Source organism: Triticum dicoccoides, chromosome 3A, assembly GCF_002162155.2.
Source record: "Triticum dicoccoides isolate Atlit2015 ecotype Zavitan chromosome 3A, WEW_v2.0, whole genome shotgun sequence".
NCBI lineage: Eukaryota > Viridiplantae > Streptophyta > Magnoliopsida > Poales > Poaceae > Triticum > Triticum dicoccoides.
In genome coordinates this window covers 12,411,774-12,417,144 of record NC_041384.1, presented here as the reverse complement: position 1 = coordinate 12,417,144, position 5,371 = coordinate 12,411,774, and the positions used below count along the sequence as shown (strand labels likewise).

The 5,371-nt window shown below is 46.2% G+C and overlaps 1 pseudogene; it reads left to right on the top strand.

Moving 5' to 3' along the window:
* The first annotated feature begins 1,361 nt into the window (after positions 1 to 1,361).
* Positions 1,362 to 2,016, top strand: LOC119271714 (annotated as a pseudogene).
* The last annotated feature ends 3,355 nt before the right edge of the window (positions 2,017 to 5,371 follow it).

Below are 5,371 nucleotides of genomic sequence, written 5' to 3'. Positions count from 1 at the left end.
CTAATTTTTTGAAAAAAATTGAAGGAACGCCCGCCCATTCGCTGCTCACCTCCAGGGAATTGATGTGGCATTGGCCTTGCGCCTGGCCAATATCTGTGCAATGATAGGGATACCGTTTGCTAGGATTGGCCTCCGGGCAAACATTTGAGAGATAACATTTCTGAAAAGTCTCCATGTAAATGAACTGTTCTTGCTTACGCCAGGGCTCCTGTGCTGATCCAGCTAATGGCGGAGGACGATTTTTTTTATGGAGGGCGAACTCTAGCATAAAAATTTGCCGTCACAACCGGTGGCGGACCTAGAGACTAAGGTTTGTCAGGGTGCCGGACAATGATAGAGCTCCATTGTTCTTATAACTAGAAGAATGAATGTGCATTGCAATGTGATATAAATATTCTAGTACGTTAGTTTGTGATTTACCTGACCATAATACGCAATTGTGTAAATAAAAGTTCATCAAATTATGTCCGTGATTTACCTTATATTTTGATTAGAAGTGATTTACCTGCCCATAATATCCGATTGTATGCATATAAATGTTCATCACATTTTGCCCGTGGGTTACCCATATTTTGATCAGAAATTTGGTAAGTAAATTAAAGTGAAATTGGTTCAGAAAGTAAGTAAATTAAGATTATTAATTATCATACGGGGAAGGTTGGACGAAGGTGTGGTGGAAAGAAAGATGAAACAGGAACCTTACATTCTTTTTAAACAATATAATAATAAAGACCGATGTTGTTTGAGTCAATGCAATGGAACAATGGAACAGACGCTTACAAAAATCCAATGCCCATTACCGACTGAGTTCACGGCCACTTAAGCTCTTTTTTTTAAAGTGTAACTTGTAAGTGCTCAATCGATGACTAACAGCCCAACAGCAGGAGTTCATTTAGTGGGCTGATGGCCCAAATAGGTTGCTTGTCCGCACATCTTATTTTTCCAGCGTGACCACGACTCGCTCGAAGAGATCAACCCAGCCGGCCAACGGTGTATACACAGCATATACCTGTATAAACGTTGCAGAAAATCAAGGTACATGAGGCGGCAGCCCAACCTCGCCCTACCGGCTCCTCTGCCGCTGGATCCAGCCATATACTCCATTGGTGAATTCTCAGCCGTCCGTTTTCTATAGATCGGTGTTTCTTCCGTTACATAATGTGTGACATCAGTTGTCTTTTTACCTTCAAAAGTAGAGAGAGAGAGAGAGGAACACTGACCGAGTGAGCCGAGGTAGCTCCCCAGCGGAAGCACCAAGAGCAGATCCATGGAGTTAAGCATGGAGTTAGGCAAAGAGACAGCTCCGCCTGGCCGGGCCGCTCATCGTGGGATGCCTGCTGCAGAGCGTGAGCGTCATCCAGATGATCTCCGTGATGTTCGTGGGGCACCTGGGCGAGCTCGCGCTGGCCAGCGCCTCCATGGCCAGCTCATTCGCCATCGTCACCGGCTTCAGCTTCCTGGTACGGTACCACTCGAGCTAGCTAGCTCACATGCACGTTCATCTTCCACTTTGCACTTAGCTTGTTGAACCATGGCAGACGGGCATGTCGTTCGCCCTGGACACCCTGTGCAGGCAGGCCTCCGGGGCGAGCGAGGACCCCGATTGCTGGGAGTTTACAAGCAGAGGGCGATGCTGGTGCTGGGCCTGGCGAGCCTCCCGATCGCCGCGGTGTGGGCCAACACCGGCGCGATCCTGCTGCACCTGGGGCAGGGCCCAGAGATCGCGGCGGGGGCGGGCACTTACATCCGGTGGATGATCCCGGCGCTCTTCTTCTACGGGTGGCTGCAGTGCCACGTGCGGTTCCAGCAGGCGCAGAAGCTGGTGGTGCCGGTGTGCTCAGCTCCGGCGCCACCGCGGTGAGCCACGTGCTGGTGTGCTGAGCGCTGGTGTACAGGCTGCGGCTGGGGATCAGAGGCGCCGCGCTGGCCAACGCCGTCTCCTACCTCACCAACGTCTCCATACTGGCCGTCTACGTCAGGGTCTCGCCGTCCTGCAAGAAGAGCTGGACGGGGTAAAGGTTTTGGATCCCAAGCGGTCCTTTTTTCTCGAGGGTCACCGGAATTTGCGGTTACCACGGTAACCGCGAAATTCCGAAAAAACTCGGGCGAAATTTAAAATCAAAATTTGAATTCAAATATTTTTGACGTCGATATACTAACCATTTTACTCATAAGTACCATGAACAATTCCCTGGCGTAGTGGTTACTGGACCGCAGTTACAGCTTGCTCGTGTCGCGAGTCCGACGCCTGGTCATTGCAGTATTTTTTAAACGGGAGGCCTTTGCCACTAGGCCACCACCAGTTGCGTTGGCATAGAAGAGGTGCCGCTTATTTAAGTGGACAGTGAGCGTTTGAATTCAAAAATTTCAAAATATTCGAGATATTTTGCTTGGTATGAGTGTTTCTCGAGAGGCGACGGTAAACGCGGTAACCGCGCGAAATCGTGAAATTTCGCTCGGTACCCAAAACGTTGGACGGGGTTCACTTTCCAGGTGGCCGGCCAGAGCACACCCGTGAACAACAACGGCCGAGAAGGCGCCGCTGCCTCGCCAAGAAGGGCCGCCGCCCCAGATCCGAGGTCCTCCTCGAGGAAAGGAGCGACCGAGGCCTCGCCGCCACCATCATGGGCGGCCGTGCGAGCGGATCCGGCGGCTTTCTCAGGTGGCAGCGAGGGAGGGAGGGTGAGGGAGCGGCGGCGCGACGGGGAAACCCGAGTCGCCCGAAGCGGACGACGCGGGGGCTGGGGAGGGGACTGTTCTATCCACATGACCATCCTCGGCTGTACTGTCGACACTGGAATGGAATAATAGATCAAGATTGGCTGCTGTGCGTTGCTAGATGGCTGGTTTGACCTGCGCTTCTATGTTGCTCCAAATTTCTAGTAGCATGCACATGCAACAAGGAACTGTATACTGACTGACCACTGTATATTCAGAGATAAAAACTATATTGCTAAACCTCGAAATCTGTCATTTGAGTGGAGGATTGTATATTTGTATGTGTGTGTGTGCTAATATCATGCGGACTAGGTAGACAACTGTCTCCACACGTCGATCAGATGAAGTAGAAATCACATTGTTTAGCTATAGTTCTTCTGAAATAATAGACAGCCAGCGAGAAGCTTCGTTCCTGAGCAAATGATGGTACAAGCGTCAATCGATAACTCGACATATACACAAGGACGTGGGGTACAAGTACATGGGGGAGGACCTGCGCAACAAGAGCGTCCTCCTGCACTGCAACCCTACTCATGCACAACAGTCGCTGCGTTGTCTTTGAATTTTTGGTATAAGATTCTGCATTTGGCGTCCCACTGTAATAACCAAGATATCCTAGAATGTTCCACACTCATTATGGACGTTGATGGATTATAATTGGTTAAAAATATAAATCCTCAATAATTTAACTATAACATTACAATAAACTAGATATAGTTAATAAACGTAAAATACATATAATCTTTATCTTTACCTAATAATAAAGGGGCTATTGCTTCTTCCTCCCTAATTTTGGTCCGTCATAACGAAATTTTCGTCCGTCCGTTGTTACAGGATTTTCGTACGTCGTAGAAAACAGTTCCGCCTTTTTTCTCTCTGTCTCACGTACATGGACCCGCTTGGGCCCCTGGCCGTACATCAGCAGCCTGTATTGTGGCCCAACAATGAATCCGGCAAAATATACTGCTTTCAGGGATCAAATTAACTCATCACCTGCCATCAGTTTTCCTTACGTAGATCCAACTTATCTAAATCTTTCTTGTGTAAACAGAAGAGGTTTCACACGTATTGTATAATACCACCTCGCTTCTTTGCATATAATTTCACCAATTTATATATGAGTACAAGTTGAAATCAATAAGCGCCTTGAGAGTTTTTTTTTGCAGGTAAGCGCCTTGAGAGTTGAGATTACTAAGCAGATGCATTCGAAATTAATGGAGAGACGGAGAGAGATCCGGGCATTCAAGGAGGAAACAGTGGGAAAGAACACATCCAAGCCATTTGTCGAGGAATTAGTGGGAAAGAATAATGGGATAAGATAGGCTGATGCACAACAGCCACGCCATTCATGGAGGGATTAATGGAGAAAATTATGCTATTGAACCGGCTGATGCACAACAGCAACACCATTCATGGCGGAATTAGTGGGAGAAAATGAAGCGATTATGGTCTCCTGATAGGACGAGACTTGCCTGCTCCCCCGTCGTGTGCCCATCCGTGCTCCCGTCTATGTGGCTTGATTTGATTGGAACATAATAAGGCCCGGCCCCACCCCCTTAAAATCAGGAGGGAGATGATTAGATTAGAAAGAAAAAAAAGAAAAAAGACAACAGTAGGATTATTTAGTGGGAAAAAAGTTATGCGATTAAATCAGCTGATGCACGCTCTTGTGGCCAATTAGATCAGAATTAATTGAGAGAGTCCACTAATTAATGGGAGAGAGAGAGAGGGATTCCTGGAACATGATGATGTCGTTAAATTAGTAAATTAATTAATTAACTAATGAGGAACAGGATTCGTGAGACATGGCTTGAAGGATTCAAACCAGCATTGTATGAATTTTCACTAGACAGTACTTGATTTTTTCATATCATACCGACTTAAAGTATATTCTGATTATGTTAATTCCTGACCACTTGTTGAGCAAATATACACACTAACTATTCACTTTTAATATAATTTGTAGCTTTCTTTTTGCATATTATTGATAAAACACATATAATTTCCAACAAAAAAGACCACACATATAATACATATGGATTCAATATTTTTGATAACAAGTTGTAGGTGTCTACTGTACGACTCTATCACGTTGGACGTCAAGGAGACTGTGGTGCAGGACACCTGTTTCAACTACGGCCGGGGCTCTGCCCATTGTGCTGACATAGAGGTCAGAATCATGGATAGCTACAGACAACTTATTGGATACTGGAATCTCATCTCGCTCGTTCTGTCAATCGCATACCTAGCATCGAGATCACATTTGCGCTCACAAAGTTTCCGGGTTTTGCATGGAAACTGGAATTCCATCAACCGGTCACATTGTTGTATAGCTTTCCTAACTTTCAAAGAACTCGAAAATTCACAGCCAATAGGCCATGCATTGTGTACCTACTACAGCCTTAACGTGGCTAGCACATTTTTTTACTACGACGAATCTTAACAAGGCTCATCATCCATTCACCAGGAGGGCCTTGACTTCCTTCACTACTTATAAGTTGAGACGTTTAATTACATTGTCATCTACTTCACGGTAATTGGTGATTTAGTTCGGACGATGCATGCATCAAGTTTAACAGAGACGGGTGTTGAATAGATGGATAAGTTAGCCACCATTTGTGATGGTAGCAAATATTAGAATTAACAACATGAA